Below are 19517 nucleotides of genomic sequence, written 5' to 3'. Positions count from 1 at the left end.
AAGCCGAGTGATATTCTCATAGTTGTATCCTGTCTTTAAAAAACTCAAACTTCTTAATAAATTAGTAGATATTTGTATTATATGTACTTCAACTTAGTTAGAGCAAGTGAGTGAAGCATAATAGGGCCAAAGCAATTGAAAACCCAGAGGCACAAGAAGAACAAGAAGTCAATTGAGCATATATATAAACTTTATACAGTAATTTTGATTTTATATTGAAACGCGCACACAAACTTCTAAAATGTAGTAAATTATTTAGCTACTTATTTTAAACTAATTTTCATACTGGTGCTGCCTTTTTATATAAGAAAATACAGAGTTCAAAAATTGTTTAAATTATTTTTAACTCAATTGTTTTCTTGTTCTCAGTTAGGATATGAAGTTAAAATCCTAATTTCATTACAATTTATATTTCATTTACAACCTAACAATGCAATATTCTGTATATTCTATTGGAGAAGTAATTAAAATTAGAGATGGCAAATACAAATATAATTTCTCTAACTACCGCTAGCTCCTTTATTATTGGATCAGATTATTTTTGAAAGAACAAAGCTCAGGAGAGTGAGTGTACCCTGATTGGATGTTGAGTGAATCAGAATGGCAAAGCCAGAAAATTATGTTTCTGCCCAGCCTTGATATACTTGCTATAGCTTCAGGCTATAATTTGAGTCTGGAGTAGAAATCAAATATGATTTGGATACTTTTCAATATAAAACAGAAAAGAAGAGAAAATTCTATTTCCAAGTAGAGTGTAGAAAGCTACAAGAAAATATTGCTCAGCATCCATAAAGAAGAAAACGCCAAATTAATTATAAAATTATTCTTTTTTTGAGGTTGTAACCAGTAGATCTGAACTCCAAAGGGTAACAAATTTCTCTGGGGAAAGAAGAGACAAATAGGCTCTTCAATCTTGGCAGAGAATGGGAGGAGAAGGTGGCGACTGAGGTAGTGGATTAGAACAAACAATGAAAATTATTACTGAATTATTAAATAGTAAGTGTGGTCTAGTGTGACAGATTAGAAAACTGGAGAATCCCCAACAACTATTAGGTTGGCACTCATTTTCAAGCTTGTTCTGACCCTCACAGTTTGTTTATGAGAATGATTACAGACAGGAGACGAGGGGAGAGTCTCTTCCAGGGTAAGGCACACACACAAACACACACTACAGCGAATATCATACTTAATGCGGAAAGATTGAATGCTTTCTTTTTAAGACTGGGATTAAGGCAAAGGTGTCTAATTTCCACATTTTAATTCAGTGTTGGATAGGGTTCTAACAAGTGATGTTAGACAAGAAAAAAGATTAGAGACATCATGATTGGAAATAAAGAAATAGAACTATCTCTATTTGAAGTCAACACAATTGCCTATAAGAATCTACAATAGCTGTTACAACTCATTTGTGTTTTTAGCCAGGCTGCAGGATACAAGACCATATACAAAACTAAATCGTATTACAATGCACTAGCACCAGATATTTGGAAATTGAAATACAAATAAATAAAACTGAAATATAAATGGAAATGAAAAGTATTATTAAGCAAGAAATACAATAAATCTTTTAAAAGTGCTAATTTTGTATACTGAGATCCATGAAACTTTGCTAATAGAACCTAAGAAGCATAAACAAAGAAAACATATAACATATTCAGAGATTAAAGGTTCAATATTTTTAAAAATTGCATCAATGAATCAATTGATTCAGTGCAAAATGAATCAAAAATCTAGTGAATCTTTAGTAGAATGACATTATTTATAAAATGTATATAAAAATGCAAATGGACTAAAATAGGCAAATACTTTTAAAATAAAAGAATAAAATTGGAGAATTTACATTATTTGATATGAAGACTTACTCTAGTGCCACAATAATCAAGACAGTTTGGTACAGGCTAAATAATAGTTATACAAATCAATGAAACACAGTAGAAGGTTAAAAGAAAAAAATACACATCTACAAATGTAATCAGTTGATTTGTGCAAATGTTGACAATGTGAAGAAAGGATTCCCTTTTCCTCAAAGAGTTCTGCAAAAATGGGACATTCAGTATAAGGAAAAATATTATTTGACTTTTATCTCATTCTACCTATAAAACTTGAAGTAGTTTATAAACTTAAAAGTGCAAAAAGTATAAAACTTTAAGGAAAAAACTATTAAAAATTTGTGTCACATTTGATGAGGCAAGAATTTCTCATCTACAGTACAAAAATCACAGCTCATAAGATAAAAAAAGTAAATTAGTTTTTATCATATCAATAAAGAATGTATGCACTTTAAGAGGTACTGCTCTACACCAAGAAATTGGAAAACTGTGATGAAATGAACAAATTCCTAGGAAAAATTACAACCTACCATGACTGACTCACAAAGAAATAGGCATTTTGAACATACCTATAACTAATAAGAAAATGGAATACTATTTAAAAAACAAAGTCTTCCAAAAAAATACTAGCTAGCAACCCAAATTTAGTAGTACATTAGAAGAATTATAAACAATGAAAAAGTGAGATTTATTCCTGGACCCAAAGATGGTTCAACATAAAAATCAATCTAATATACCAAATTAACAGAATGAAGAAAAACGCCCACATAATCATCTCAACTGATACAGAAGCAGTGAAAAATTCAACATCTTTTCACATAAAAACACTCAATAAACTGGGAATAGAAGAAAACGAATTCAACATTATATGGCTATGTATGCAAATTCCACGGCTAACATACTCAGTGGTGAAACTCTGAAAGCTCTTCCTGAAGATCAGAAATAAGACAAGACTGCTTGCTTTGTCAGTTCTATTCAAAATACTCTTGGAAGTCCTAGCCAGAGTAATTAGGCAAGAAAAGTAAACAAACATCTTCCACATGGGAAAGGAAGAAGTTAAATCATGTTGTTCAAAGATTATAAGATCTTATCTTTAAAAAGTCCTAAAGGTTCTACATGTACACACCCACAAAAAAAAACTTGTTAAACCATTCTCCAAAATTGTAGTATACAAAATCAACAGACCAAAATCAGTTTTGTTTCTATAGCTAACAATAAACAATTTTTTAAAAAATTATAAGCAATTCCATTCATAGTAGTATCAAAAAATACATAGGAATAAACTTAACCAAGGAGGCAAAAAACTTGTACAAAGGATTGCTGAAAGAAACTATAGAAGACATTAATTAAAGGAAAGACATCCATGTTCATGGGTTAGAAAATGTAACATTGTTAAGATGTCAATACTACCCAATGGAATCTGCAGATTCAATAAAATCTCTATCAAAATCCCAATGATGCTTTCTGAAGAAATAGAAAATCCATCCTAAAATTATATGGAATCTCAACAATGCCCAAATTATTATAACAATTATGAAAAAAAAAGAATAAAGTTAGAAGTTTCAAACTTCCTGATTTCAAAATTTACTGCAAAACTACAGTAATCAACACTGTGTGGTGCTGGTATGAAGACAGACATACTTAGGCTAATGGAATTGAATAGAGATACCAGAATTAATTCTTCACAAATATGGTAAAAGTACTTTTGACAAGGATACCAAGACCATTCAACAGGAAGAGGAAATTCTTTTAAACAAATAGTGCTAGGAAAACTCAATAATCATATGCAAAGAGTAAAGTTGGAACCTCACTTTCTATTATATACAAAAATAAACTCAAAATGGATCAAAGACCTAAATGTAAGACCTAAAATTATAAAACTCTTAGAAAAAAAATAGAAGAAAAGCTACATGACATTGTATTTGACAAAAATTTTTTATATGATGTGAAAAGCATAGTGAATGAAAGAAAAAATAGATAAATTTTGATATATTGGCCTACATCAAAATTAGAATTTCTGTGCATCAAAGGACAAAACTAGCAGAGTGAAAAGGCACCCCATATAATGCAAAAAAGGTTGCAATTTATATTTCTATTAAGGAATTAATAAGTCAAATATGTAGAATGCTTATAATTCAACAATTTTAAAAAATCCATTTTTTAAAAGAGCAAAGAATGTGAATAGATATTTCTCTAAAGAAGATATACAAATGGCTAATAAGCATATGAAAATATCCTCGAAATCACTAATTATTAGAAAAATGCATCTCAAAACTTCCATGAGACATCATCTCACACTTATTTCATATGGCTACTATCAATAAATGGGAAATAACAATTATTGGCAAGAATGGAGATAAATTGTACCCACTATGTCTTGTGGGTGGGAAAATGGTTCAGCTGCTATAGAAAGCAGTAGGACAGTTCCTGAAAAGAAAATTAAAAATAGAATTATTATAGATCCAGTCATTCTACTACAGGTCTATACCCAAAAGATTTTAAAGTAGGGACTTGAATAGACATTTGCCCAAGCAAATGTTTATAGTGGTATTAATTATAATAGCTAAAAGGTAAAAGCAACTCAAGTGTTCATCAACGGATGAATAGGTAAACAAGGAAACGTTCGGCTGTTGATAGGAATATTCCATATCCTGTTTGTGGTACTGGATTTGTAACTGTACACGTTTATCAAAACCCACTTAAATGAACCTGAGAGAAGGTAAATTTTATTACACTGAAAATTATACTTCAATAAACCTTACTTTAAAAATGCCCAATAAAAAGGAAAGAGTGGGAGTTTCTGTGGAGAAAGGATTCTCCAAAAATATTAGGAAAAAACCTGGAGCCCCTATGACTTATGGGCAATTAGCAGAATGCCAGACCCCATGAAACACAGAGATGATAGTGTAATGGTTAAGAGGACAGCTCTGAAGCCAGATGGCAGGTGTTTAGATGCTGCTACCTCCTTCAAGCAGTGCAACCATGACAAGTTGCTAAACTGCTCTTCCGGAAAACAGAGGTGCTAATAGTGCCTTCTTCATAGAATTGTTTTAAAGTTTAAACTAATGAAACACTTACAATACTTCATGTATAGGAAGCACTACATATGTAGTTTTTAAAATATACATTGTGTATTTTAATCAATAATTAAATCACAAATATATTCATTAATTTATCAAATGAAATAAGTAACACAAATCAAAGGCAGCCCAAAATATTGAAAATTTTAAAAGCAGTGTTTATTTTGAGAGTAGGAGGAATTGTGTTTAATTTTTCTTTTGACACTAAATGTTTATAAGAACTGTGATGGAGATTTGAGTTACCCAATACATGTTGATCATTATTATTACTTACAGATGATGTCATTTTGATTAAAACAAGAAATGGAAATGCATTCAAGTAGTCATTAAGCCAATGTTTACTGCTCTTTCATGTATGCTGGATGCGTGGGTTTCCAGCATTGCTTTTAATGGTGGAGAAGGTAGGTATACAAATAGACATGCGCCCCACAAGGACTTGTCAGTCAACAACAGACAGCATATACAATGGTGGTAAGATTATAATATGGTATTTTTACTATACCTTTTCCATGTTTAGATATGTTTAGATATACCACTGTGTTGCAATTACCTACAGTATTCTGTATAGTAACATGCTGCACAGGTTTGTAGCCTAGTAGCAATAGGCTTTGCCATACGGCGTAGGTATGTAGTAGCATACATCATGTAGATTTGTGTAAGTACATTCTGTGATGTTTGCACAATGAGGAAATTGCCTAATAACACGTTTCTCAGAACATGTTGCCAACATTAAGTGACACAACTATAATTAAAATACAATATGAAAAGTGTTGGGGTAAGAGGTGTACACAGTGAAATGGGAGCTTGAGGAGGTGGGGAGCAGGGTTCCAACTAAAATCAGTAGGGGTAAGAAGTAGTGAGCCTAAAGGAAAAGGGTTTGGGCTTGCCGGTCATTCAGTCATGGGTCAACTCTGACTTTGCCATTTCCTTCTTGTGTGACCTTAAGGAAATCCTTTAATACTTTTAGCCACAAGTCCTTCATCTTAAAACATGGAATATAACAGCAAATATGTTATAGAGCTGTTGTGAGGATTAAATGAAAAAAATGCACATAAAGGACTTAGTAAGTACATGAAAATCACTCTCAATGAATACTAGCTACTGTTATTATATTAGTAGTGCTTGTTTCAACTAATTACATCATGCTAATATAGTATTTAGCACACTGTTGTGCCAAATATTTCTGATACTTAAAGCATTTTTACATAAAATTTATACTGGATCTTCAGTAATTGTGCAAGGCAGAATGGCAGATTTTATTGTTCTCAATTTATAGATAAGACCAACAGGAAGAATGTAAAAGGTCTTGCACAACTGTTATAAGTTTTTCTCATGAAAGCCTTTTTAATTTCTCTGTATACAATTACAACACAGTGGTACACACACACACACACACACACACTCTCTCTCTCTCTCTCTCTCTCTCTTTCTCTCTCTCTCTTACATGTGTGCACACACACTAAGACCCTGTATATGTTTATTTTCAACCTGTTACATAAATTGTGGCCTTTTAATATAGCTTTTGGATAATTTAAATTTATTTTATTCTAGCACAATCAGTTTTCCAATTCTCTAAATCTATAATTGGGTAGGTTTTATTATATTAATAACATTTCTATTAGAAATAACAAAATAACTTTGTACTACAAAGGACACTTAATATTAAATTTCATTTCTAAGGGTACAAAGATAAAAGAAATAATAACAATAACAAAAATGCCTTGTTACTGATTTATTATATCTTATTTGCCATTTAAAATATTCTTTTATTCATTCTTTTAATACAATAGCCACATGATTTGTCTCATCGGAAGTGGAGGACAAGTATTACTCAAAAGTACCTCTTAGATACCCAGCAGAGAAAAATGGGTTCACACATGAAAAGGCAACAAGAGGGAAATTAGGTGAAATATTACATGAAACTAAGCTGCTATATTTTATTAAAAGATATAAGGCACAGATTTTAAAATATAGAAACTGTTTATAACAATTCACTGATTTAGTCAATTTGGTTAATCTTATCAAACTGGGTTTTGTGGGTTTTTTCTTATAGGCTTCGTGACACAGCTACCAGCTGTTAATATTGGACTTAGGATTTCAGATCTTGATTCTTGCAAAAGATTTTTTTAAAAATGGAGGTCAAAGTAAGCAATAGAAAATTAGCAAAATAATTTCTTGACTTGACAATAAATTTATATCCTTAAAAGAGTATAGGTAAGATACATAGTTATTATCGTATTTGAAATCCAGATATTCTGCCAGCAGAAAACATATTTGTTGGGAGTGAAAAAATGACTCCATGTGTTGTTAATCAATCATTCAGTTAGCTTCCTGCTGGTACTTGTATAAGATCTACTACTGTTGTGAATATTTTACCTGTGAAATCAGAGAGAAAAGATAATTAAACACACATTAACCAGACCTAGGAGTTTGAGTATAGCAATCTATTAATCAATATTGATTGAATATTTTAATAGACATCATGAAGGAGATGGGTTTTAGCTATGCCTTGAAATATGGATAACATGAGGGTAGCAAGAAGGCAATAGAGTAAGAAGAAGATGCAGGAGAAGAAATTTCAGGAAGAGGAAACCTGGCATTTCCACAATTTCTTCATTCACTGTAGAAAATTGTATATCTATTCAATTTTTCAGATCAAAAACTGAATATACATGTCTTCTTTTCTAATTCTCTTTCAAATGTTTGTAAATATGAAACATCACTATATATATTTTTAAGAGTTATTTCTTAAATGTGAGTTAATTTTAAAATAACATCAAGCAATATTTACTTAGTTATGCATTCACTTATTTCAAAATTCCGACCTACTCCTCACTTTTAATTTCCATTTCCTTAGTTCAAACTTTCGTGTCTTCAGTTGATATTTTTGTGTACCTATTATGGGCCTTGCATTGTTTTGGGAATATAAAGATGAGCAAAATATGACCTGAATCGCTACCTTCTGGAAGTTTACAGTCTAATAGCCTAAACTATAGGGACAGACACTGATTAAATGATTCCATAAATAAACGTAAATTCACCCTTGAGTGTAGCGCTAGAATAAGAGGTGTTATTTGAGCATGTGAAAAGGAGAGTTGACCTAGTCAGGAAGGTCAGAAAGACTTATTTGGGGAACTGACAATTTAATATCAATCTAAAAGATGAGTAAGGGTTAAGTAGAAAGGGAAAAACATTACATACGAAAGGCAAATCATATGCAAAAATCTGTACTGAGAGGACATTTGGCACGGATGATCTTAAGGATGTCAACATGAATGAATAAGACAGAGCAAGGAGGAATTTGGTGCTGGGTGAGTTTGGTGCTTCTTCTCCTGGGTTATTTCTGGGCACCCTGTAGTTCAGCATCACACTAGATCCTCTTCAATCCAGTCCTGTCATATGTAAATTACTGAAGTTAACATGATCATATCACTCCTGCCTTAAGCCTGTTTCATCATCCTTCATGGAGACACCTGCACTCAGGCATGATATGTATCTCACCATCGCGGGAATGTCGTCTGCCGTTAAGTGACGTTTGAATTGGTCACCTTTCTTGACCCTTGAATTTGCTTTGCCTGGATTGCTCTGCCTGCAGCCTGGTAATCTGTTTGTCTTTTCCGCTGAGGTCAAATGTTACCCTCAGTTTTGGGACCTTCGTGAATATCCCCAGGGTGGGATCCTTTCCTCTCTGTGCTTCCACAACTCTTTGCCTTCCCCGTCCACACCGCTGCTGACATGGCATTCAAGGAGAAGGTAAGCTCTTTTGAGTCGGGGATCTAGCCTCACTCTTTCATATATAGTATGTTGAGAAATGTCTGAGAAAACTTGACACTTGAAAAATGTGGGGTTTTTGGCCAAACTAAACATTTGTGTCAGTTTTTTAGGCCACATCCTGATAATTTAGGATGAATGATTTTGCCTCAAATTGTTGATTATTTAAACTGCTTAGTTTTAGAGATAGCTTCTTTTTTCACTATTAATAAGTAATGACCAAACAATTAACACTCTTGGTGAAAACCCCAACAGAGTCTTAACTTCTCATATCTAACTCCTTTACTTAAATCTAAGATTTTTCAAATATGTTAATTGCCATTAAAATATGACTTGGGGCCGGGTGCGGTGGCTCACGCCTGTAATCCCAGCACTTTGGGAGGCCGAGGCGGGTGGATCACGAGGTCAAGAGATCGAGACCATCCTGGTCAACACGGTGAAACCCTGTCTCTACTAAAACTACAAAAAATTAGCTGGGCATGGTGGCGGGTGCCTGTAATCCCAGCTACTCAGGAGGCTGAGGCAGGAGAATTGCCTGAACCCAGGAGCTGGAGGTTGCGGTGAGCCGAGATCCCGCCATTGCACTCCAGCCTGGGTAACAAGAGCGAAACTCTGTCTCAAAAAAAAAAAAAAAAAAAGAAAAATGACTTGGAATAATTGGCTTAAACTCTATGCCTCAGATTTCTCATTTTTAAGGTGGGGATAATAACCATCTCCTAGAATAACTATCTTCTAGATAGATAGTTTCTCTCTCCTAGGACAGTTATGAAAATTACCTGGTTAACATCTCCAAGTATTTTGAACAGTATTTGGCACTAAGTAATTGTTCTACCAATATTTGTTAATTAAATAAAAAAAAATAAGGCAGGTATTGGCAGGCATTTCTGAGAAATTTCTATAACTTGTAAAGGAGTATAAAGATGAATCCATTCTAAATGTACTGATTATACTTTGAAAGATCCCTTTTATAACTGTCCATATTTATTCAATATAACCAGTTGTAACAGTGCCTCTTCCTCAGCCTATACAATTACAGCATCAGGAAAAGAAAGAGACTCCAGGTCTTCATACTGTACTCTCATACTGCAGACTGTATTGTTGGGCTCAGTGGTGAGTTTGGTACTTACATGAGTTAGGTGATACTTCTTGCTACTGCTACTTGAGACAGGTTTTGTCTCCCTGTTAACTCAAGAAAAAAAGAAAGTTCCCCATTTATTTATTTTATTGCATTTTAGGTTTTGGGGTACATGTGAAGAACATGCGTAGGTACACACGTGGCAGTGGTGCGATGAACAAAATGGCTCATTTTATTCTATGTGGCGGTGATGTCTCGAGATAATTAAATTTGGGGACAGAATTCTTCAATACATAAAGTCAGCCCATCATGCCACAGCAGAAGCCCATAAACTCGTTCAAATATCACTTAATGTACTACATTTAACGTGAGAAAAAGAATAATTTCTCCACTTAAAATGGCTACAAAATTTTGCCTAGCCAAGCAGTAGAATTAAATGAATCTGTCCATAAGGGAGATATCTATAAAGTCCACTTTTTAAGCAATTTTCTTGCCTTAAAATCAATAGCTTGAGCCCTTAAAATGCATAATAACTTGATATTTTCTACGAAAGCTGCTAATGACCTAGCACTAAAGGAGAGTGAGGCTGCTTTTGCCTTTCAAACAAAAGACTTTGTGTGCATGTGTTTTGTGTGTGCGTGTGTGACTGTATGTGTGTGTGTACTCATGCACGTGTGTATGCATGCAAGCATGTACTGGGGAGTGTAAATGGAGTGTATATAGGAAATACAAATTAGTTTGCTATTGATTTTGTATCCCTAACTCCTAGAATAATTACAAATACATGACAGATGCTTAATAAACATTTGTTGAATGGACAAAAATAAAACAAATGCATAGAAACAAAAAAAAAAAAGAAAAAAAAAAGTTTAAAGCTCATGCCATCAAAGAATGCAACCCCCACTCCCTTATTGCAGTTATTCCTGAGACTCTAATGACCCATCCTCCTTCCTTTAATATTTTTAACTCTGGTTTATTGTCACTGTTTGCAATACAATTGCTGTTGTAATTCTTAAGAATTATCTATATAGATGCTTCTCTCAATATCCTGGCTTCAAAGTTCTTTGGCTTTTATTTCTTCATAGATGTAGTAATTCCTCCACCTTCAGCCTTTGTCTCTCCTCATTTCCGCTGAGGTATCATCATGAATAACAAACTCCAAATTTCAGTTTTAAGCATAGAACCAGTTTCCACTCTTTCTAATCACCTATTCCTAATAGTTTTTCACCCGTCTATGACTAACATTCTATTGATTCTATGCCCTTTCATTCTTCCTTTCTGACTTCATTCCTCACTTTCTTCTTTATAACAGTTTAGATTTCATAGTACATCATTTACTGCCTTGCCCATTTCCATTCATTGTATTCATCTGGCAAAATCTGAACCCTGGTTAAATAAAATTCAGTATCAACCTCAAGCCTGTTCCTTTCAAGCTGAACAAATTTGAAGGAAAAACTTATGACTGGTCTTACTTCAAATTCATGAGCCCTATATTTAAGAGGAGAGTCAGAAATCATATCAAATTACTTAATTCCTCTTGTTCTATCACACTGCTAAATAACTATATGTTGTCCTAATTTCTCAAACTCCTAGCGTCTTCTTCCCAAATTTGCTCTCAACAGGATTCTTAACTGCTAAGAGTAAAGTTAGTTACTGCTTCTAACTTCACTGAAAAAAAAAAAAACTGTAAATATAATTAGGAAACTTTTACACACTTCCCATCATAGCTACTTTCCTACAGCATCTGCATCTTATTCTCTGCCTTTTTTAGCTTCTCTGTGTAACCATAAGTCCATTCCCTCCATCTGTGCATTAAATTTTATTTTCCATTTTGCTCATTCCCCCGTCCATTTACTCATTGTGGGCTGAAATGTATTTCCCCAAAATGTGTACTTTGAAGTCCTAACACTTAGTACCTCAGAATGCAGTGGTATTAGGAGATAACATCTTTAAAGAGGTAATTAAATGCAATGAACTCTTTAGGGTGGGCGCTAATCCAACATGGCTGAGGTTTATACAAGAAGAAGAGATTAGGAAACAGACAGAAAGAGGTACCTGATCATATACTCAGAGATTGAGGGGCGACCATGTGAGTATAATGAGAAGACAGTCATCTGCAAGCCAAGAAGAGAAGCCTAAGAAGAAACAAAACATGCCTACATTTGATCTTGAAATTTCAGCCTCCAGAATACTGAGGAAATAAATTTCTGTTGTTTAAGCCACTCAGTCTGTGGTATGTGCTATGGCAGCTTTAGAAAATGAATACACCACTTCAGACAATCTCACTATCTTTTCTGCAAGATGAATTATTTCTCTCTCAGTAGATGTTTCTCCTCAGCACACAAATATATCTTTATTTCCTCTCTTATAAAAGAAAAATTATCTTTTGATCACACATTCCTTCTGGCTACTACCTCATTCTTTCACCATTTCTATATAGTTCTGCTTCTAACTTTTACCCTCTCTTTCTTTCCTGAATATACTCTAACAAGGCTTCCCTTCTGTTTATCTTCTTAAGACCATCACTCCATGGGAAAAGTGCTCCTCCTATAACAAACTCCTCAGTAACAATCAGTTCTCCTCTATAACAAACTCCATGTTGCTAACTGTAATACTCAATATTTATTTGTTGTCTTATTTGACCTACCATTTGATAGGGGAAGGTTAAATCATCTCCTCTCCCCCCATTCTCACTGTTTAACATTGGACTTACTTATACTCGAATGTATACATAGTATATATGCTTGGCTAATACATTTCCTAAATGCCACTTGTCCAAAATATCACTCCTTTTAAAACTACTTATCCATTTCTCTCTACCTTAATACATGACAATTTCATTCTTCCAGAGATATGGTTTGGGTTTCTGTCCCCACCCAAATCTTGCCTTGAATTGTAATAATCACCATGTGTCAAGGACAGGAGCAAGTGGAAGTAATTGGATCATGGGGGTGGTTTCTCCCATGCTGTCATCATGATGAGTGAGTCTCACAAAATCTGATTGTTTTAGAAGTGTCTGACATTTCTCCTACTTACACTTACTCCATCCTGCCACCCTGTGAAGAAAGTGCCTGGTTCTACTTTGCATTTTGCCGTGATTGCAAGTTTCCTGAGGCCTCCCCAGCAATGCAGAACTGTGAGTCAATTCAACCTCTTTCTCTATAAATTACCCAGCCTCAGGCAGTTCTTTATAGCAGTGTCAGAATGGACTCATACATCTAGTAAAATCAAAAGAAAACAAGGAAACAAATACATAAACATTCTTCATGTTATCTAGGAGTCCTCTTAAAATTCTCACATCCCTTATTGAATCCATCACCAAATCCTGTCAGTTATATATTTCTCCAAATGCCAGAATCCATCAATTCTGTCACTACCTCCCTCTTCCAATTCTTCAAAATCTTTTCGTTGGACTTTCACCACTATTGTCTTGTACTTTCCTCCACTTTATTCTCAATGCCACAGTAAGGATCATCATTCTTTGACATAACCCACATTATGTACATCACTGCTCTAAACCTGTTGGTGGCTTCTCATCTTACACAGGAAAAAAGTCAAAGATCTTTCAAGGCATCCCAATAGTTTCTCAGTCCCTTGAACACTCCAGGCACCTCACACTAGAACTTGTGAAGCTATTAATTATGTTACAAATGATGCTTCTTCAGAAATTTGCAGGGCTCCCTCTCCCACTCTGTTCTACTATCATCTTATAAACTATCATTTTCTTTATATTTTTCCTTTCTCTCACTTTCCTTAACTCCTTGAAAGTAGAGATCATGTTTTGTTTAGCTTACTGCTATAACATTATGTGTAAAGCGGTCTCTGGCACATAATAAGCACTCTGTAGGCATCTTGAATGAATAAGTAAATAGACTTGCTAATATGAATGATATATTCCCTGCTTTTTTGCAACAGGCTTACATAATCAATAGACTCTTTGCCTTCTTTTATTGTCAGAATTTCCTCAACAGTTAAATCTTCTGCCCTGGGCTTCAATGACACACTTGTATGGAAACTTACTTGGATATTCTGATCTTTGGGAAATTCTAGGATTCTGAGTGCATTAACATCTGATAGGGCAACTTTTGACTAATAGGGGATGGTTACCAGGGGATAAAAGCTCTACTTTCAGTTCTATAAACCTTCTAAACCTCATTTGACACAGTACCTCAAAGTGCCCTCAGCATAATCAAACTGCAGTTGCTTATGATGGCAACTAACTGGTAATGGAATCTTGCATGGGCTTCACCTCCTTCCTTGGGATATCTTTCTAAAATAAACTGCCTGCATACAAGCCCTTGTCTCAGATTCTACTTTCTGAAGATAACCCAGGCTTTGTCAATTTTCCTATAAAGCAAAGTCCCAAAGTATCCCCTAGAGTATAATAAGTACTTAATAAATATTTGCAGAATATATAAATTAGACAATTTACTGTAACAGAAAGAACCTTTATGATCCATTGTTAGATAACTCTTGTAAGATCAAATTGATCCTATGTATATTATATTCTACTGCTTCATTTATAACTGTATATCAAATCCCAGAATCAAAATGTCCCAAGAGACCATAATCTTTTAAATCTTTTTTCTAAATTGGCTAAAAGAATTATAGAATGTTTATAATCAAAGCTCTAGAATATCTTCCATTTTAATAGAACAAAAGATAAATTGCAGTATGAAAAATTTCACTAGTGCCTTCTGCTAAAACCTACTCTACTGGAAGATTAATGACACTCTGCAGTTTAACTCTAAAACTAAAGAAACTATTTTAATTTGCACCTTAAATAAGTTTTCTTCCTTCAGAACAATGTTTATAGTTATTGCATTTCCACAAGCTGCTCAATAGGTAAATTCAAACCAAATAGTAGAAATGAAAAATAAATGACTTCATATATCTTGGCAAAAATTAAGATATGGGACCACAGTTAGAGTGGTTTATAGTACCCCTTATTCCACATTTATTTTCTTTTCTCAGCAGTGAAAATGAAAATCCTTATTCTTCAAAGTACTTCTGGCTGGCAGATGCTGATGTGAAGATCATCACTTCCTGATTCCAGCTTGGTTAGATTCAGCTTATATTATAGGCATAGAAATATAGGCACAGAAATTAAATGCACAGAACAATCAGCAAATGTCTCTAAACACAACTGATCTCCTGCTCTCAATCCATCTTGATACCCTTTGCAATTACATTAGCTTCTCAGGAACTTCCTACCATAAGTTTCTAGAATCACACATTTAAAGTAAAATCCATCTATTTGGAGTCACCATTCTTGTATTAAATATAAATTTAATAAGTATGCAACATGAATTCTTGTATTTTTGGATTAACTTTTGCAATTGCAGTTGTTTTCACTTGGTTTCTTGGAATTGTTTGAGAATGGAAGAGAGAAAACAGATTACTTTTCTGGACACACAGGGATAATGACTGAGGTCACAGGTCAAATTCTGTGAAAACGTTACTGGCATTTTGACAAATGTTTTACATCTTACTGTTCATTTAGATAATAGTTATATGATAAACTAAGTGCCTATGAATATTGTAGCTTTTACCATCTCATAGGCAATATAAACAGATAAAGAAAAAAAGGTGGCTACAAGACCTGCGCTAAAACTGAAAGCAATTACTGAGAATGCTCAGTAAATTAGTCCTTCTGTAGCCTCCTCCCGGCTTTCTTAAAACCTAGATTTTGCTTATTCGAACTTTCTAAGACTTAGAAAGTCAATTTTCCATTCAAGAGGTTCCCCAGTCTTGAATATCCAGTATTTTGTTATTGTTTTAGGAGTGAAGAGCAGTGGAAGTTAAAATTACATTCACCCTTAAAATAGTTCGCAAGGCAAGTTTGTCTAATGATGTACTTTGAAATTGTATACAAATTAAGTGAGAATATATTTTTGATAATATTTCCTTTCTGTTCTATACATTGAAAAGTATCTTGCAAATTATGAATATCAAATTAGATATCACAAGGGAGCAGACCTGTTTACATAGTCCAGTGATTGTATGTCATAAATGATTAAGAAATACTTGGTTGTAATGAAAAATAAAATGGTATCCTTGAAAATGTTTAGAAATATTAGTACAACATATTGATAAAGGAATAACTTGTAGAGTTTTCTTGATTTCAATGCACTTTTCTATGTATTAATGTTTTGAGCCTTTCAATGATTCAGGAAGCTAGGACAAATGTATTAATTCCCAACCCACAAACTAAAGAAACAAGGTAGCTCAGACCTGTTGACCAACTCGCTCAAGGCACACAGTTTGCAAGTTACCTAACCTAAGCTTTGACTTGAGATATATGTGAATGTTTAAATAAAACAAATACAAAGAATTTTTTTCCTCAAAAATACCCCGAACTAAAATACACTGTATTACCAGTAATTATTATAACATTATAACTTTTTAATCACTAATAATGATAAAACTTAGCACAAACTATTAATCAGTTCTTATGAGAATAATGTACAGATTGTCCAAGTCAGGGAAAACTATTGTTATTTTCTACCAAATATCTATTGCTATCATTCTCAAAACCTTACTAAATTTCTTTTAAGTCTAAACTACACACAAAGTACAGTAGTCAATTTAAATTGTGTAGTCTTAGTAGTACACATACCTGACTTTTAATTCAAGTTTTTGAAATCACTCCTTGTGTTTAGTTCACTGAGATTTTTAAACTCAACCAATCAAATATTCTTCCTCTCTCCCTCTTCCCTTCTCCTATTGGGCAGTTTAAGTTTCTAGAACCTTACCTGTCACCTAGATAGAGCAAAGGACCATCTCTTTGCATGACATCCTCGACCACACTGGTTTATGTTTCATTAGTAGCTGCTGTCTCTTATCCTGGTAATAATAATGTCACCAAAACTCCAGAGGTTCAATACAAGTCCTGCTGCTTGGGGCATAGAATGCCAATCACTGAGACAAGGAGTATTGTTAGGGAAGAAGGCTTTAATCTGGTGCTGCAGCCAAAGATAATGGGACATAAGTAACAAATCCAACTTCCAAACTACCAAAATGGTGGGGTTTATGTAGCAGGAAAGATGGAAAACCAGGAATCAGGGAGTGGTAAATAAGCAGTGATGATGGATGAGGGGTCTGGTGTCTCACTTTCTGGACACGGTAATCTAGTGAGCTTTAGTTTCTTCATGGAGGGACAGCTTCCTGAAGATGTCAAATGAGACAAATGTAAGTTTTAAGTTTTAAAACAAGGGAAGGTCAGTTTCTATGTCTTTTCAAAAAACTTTAAATATTATTTCTATGAGACAATTGGGACAGTTTCAGCAGTGTGCAGTCATTTGTTGGTGGCATTTCCAGCTTTGCTTCCAGCAGTCTATATTCATGTCATCTAAACCCTAGCTTTCAGCCTCTTCTAGTTTCCAGCATTTCTGAGGAAAATACATTAAACAATTAACTATATCTAAGGTAGACAGAAGGGAAATGTACTCTCTAAGTATTCTCTAAGTAGGACACTCTAAGACACTCTAAAAGGACAATGAATGTGGAGAAGGGAAGAGAACTCAATTAAAGCCCAATATACATCATCCTCCTTCATCTATTCTATTTCCTCTCATCATTCAAAAATTGATTTTATCTTTTGATTAGCAGTACAATAACTCTTACATTTATTTTTAAATAAATGTTTACTGAATCCCGGAAAAATTCAGATGCTATGCTAGATTTTTGGTTCCAACATGAAGACCACACAGTCTGTATTTAATTTGCTCTCAATTTTATCATAGGTGACCACATAAACAGTTAGGGTCCAGTAGATTAGACTGTAATAATTAATAGAGTAATGTGTAAGAGAGTGTTCCACTAGAAAGGTCTTTAAAAGTTTCATAGAGTCAGTTATTTAATTTTGTTGAAGAGAATTGAATAGATATTTCAAAGGTGTGTCAGGGTAAAGTGAGAGAAATAATTACTGAGACTATTGGACAAGATTGCTATTGTATTATTAGAATTTCTGTGTACCTAGAGGAACTTTTGTACTTTAATCAGGGACACAGCACAATTTTACTTGAGCACAAGAAGTCTCAAATTAGCAATAAATTAATGAGAAAATTACTCTAGTTTATCCTTAAGCACCATTTTTAGTACTTTGCATTTCTCCACTAACATGAACTGATCAATTGTTTGACTCTGTTACCGAATTAATTGCTTAATTCAGTCAAATTAGTAATCAGATTAGTTGATTGGTTAAATCAATTGCCATTGTCAAGTTGCGTGAGACAGAAAAGAGTGAATTGTATAGTTTATTTTAAGGGCAGGAGCTTGTTCTCAAATTTTATGTTTCTTATTTATGTCTATAGATGTTTTAAAAACCTGTTTACATTTTTTGCATAGCACTTATAATTGAGTTTTTACAATATTGTAATGTAAGTGATGTTTTGACTCCACTTTACTGATAGAAATAATGAGGTATATCAGGGTTAAGTGATTGTTGACTGTAGTACTGTACTGCTAAAAAATGGCAGATTTAGGACTTTAACCAAAGGGCTGCTGACTCTAAATATAGTACTTTTTTCCCCCTAGAAATAGAGAGGAATGAAATATTGTGTAGAGAAAAATTTAAAGTCATCAGTAATTAAAAGATACAGTAAGTCATGAGGAATTTTTATTTCACCACAGAAACATTTTTCTGCCTTAAGGGATAGTATTTTTTGCAATACTCTCGAGAAATAGTTAATGCTGATGCATTACCTGACATATTATTGGAAATAAAGTACCATCAAGAAAAACATGTATTACCAATCATTATCCTGAAGCTTTTCTAGAATTAATTGGAGAAGTGATTATAGGATCTCATGTGAGCCTCACTGTAATGTTAGCAAGGTGATATATAATTCTAAGGCCCATGTTTTTTTCTGTTTAACTAGTTGAGCAAAGATTCTTATTTAAGTGTGTACAGCATGACTGGAAATAATGAAATATACATTTTTTAAATTCAAAATTGTACCTTTCTTCCTCCTTTCCTTCCCACCTTCATTTCTTTCTGCCACACTCATTCGTTGAAAATCACATGGTACAAGGCACTACTGCAGGAATGTGAATAGTAAACAATGTCTAAAATATGCTCTAGCTTCTGGCAAAGCTCACAGTCTAGTGATGGAGATGGAATTCCCACTCATGAAACTATTGAGTAATTACATTCTAAACAGTAAGTTATTAGCTAGAATTGTAAAGTTATATTGATAAGAAAAACAGTTGATTGGTCTAATTAATTAATTGAATTGGATCAGAACTCACAACTCAAACCCTGAGGGATGAGTAAGAGAAGTAAACCTGGTGGAGGAAACTTTGATTGATACACTGGAGATTATACGTTCTGACTGCAAGGTTCATCAGCCTCTGTGGGGTTTTCTTGTTTGTTTGTTGTTTTTTTAAGAGGCTTTCCAATAAAGACTAGAAAGCCTGCTAAAAAAATTCTAAAAGAGCTGTAATACTTAGCCCCTGTGCTGTGGAAGAATATTGTTAAGTAGAAATTCAAACTAAGTATTGTCAAATTAACCCCTCTTGCCATTGTTTTTATTTTTTCCTAGAAATCTGAAATTTAAAATTATTGTGTGAGCTCTCTCATTTTTTAAAGATGGTAAATAAAACAGACTTTGGAAGAAGATTGTGTGGGACAATCAAAACAACCATGATAGTGAGTTTGCAAACTCTGTTTTTAAACTACAAATGTGTAGTATTACAAAATGTGATAACATTTTTTGCAAGACTACTTTTAACAAGTTCGATCAGAATTGATTTGTCTCT

At 33.7% G+C, this 19517-nt stretch overlaps 1 non-coding gene across 1 annotated transcript; it reads right to left on the bottom strand.

Moving 5' to 3' along the window:
• Positions 1 to 19144: 19144 nt before the first annotated feature.
• LOC116557187 lies at positions 19145 to 19206 on the bottom strand. Its single transcript, XR_004271398.1, has one exon. It is a non-coding gene; the product is annotated as a U7 small nuclear RNA (small nuclear RNA).
• Between the last annotated feature and the right edge of the window lie 311 nt (positions 19207 to 19517).

The sequence above is a fragment of the Sapajus apella genome, unplaced genomic scaffold, assembly GCF_009761245.1.
Source record: "Sapajus apella isolate SASKATOON/1434 unplaced genomic scaffold, GSC_monkey_1.0 scaffold18, whole genome shotgun sequence".
In the NCBI taxonomy this organism is placed as follows: Eukaryota; Metazoa; Chordata; class Mammalia; order Primates; family Cebidae; genus Sapajus; species Sapajus apella.
Note: the sequence above shows the minus strand (reverse complement) of the source record. Positions and strands in the feature narration are given on the sequence as shown.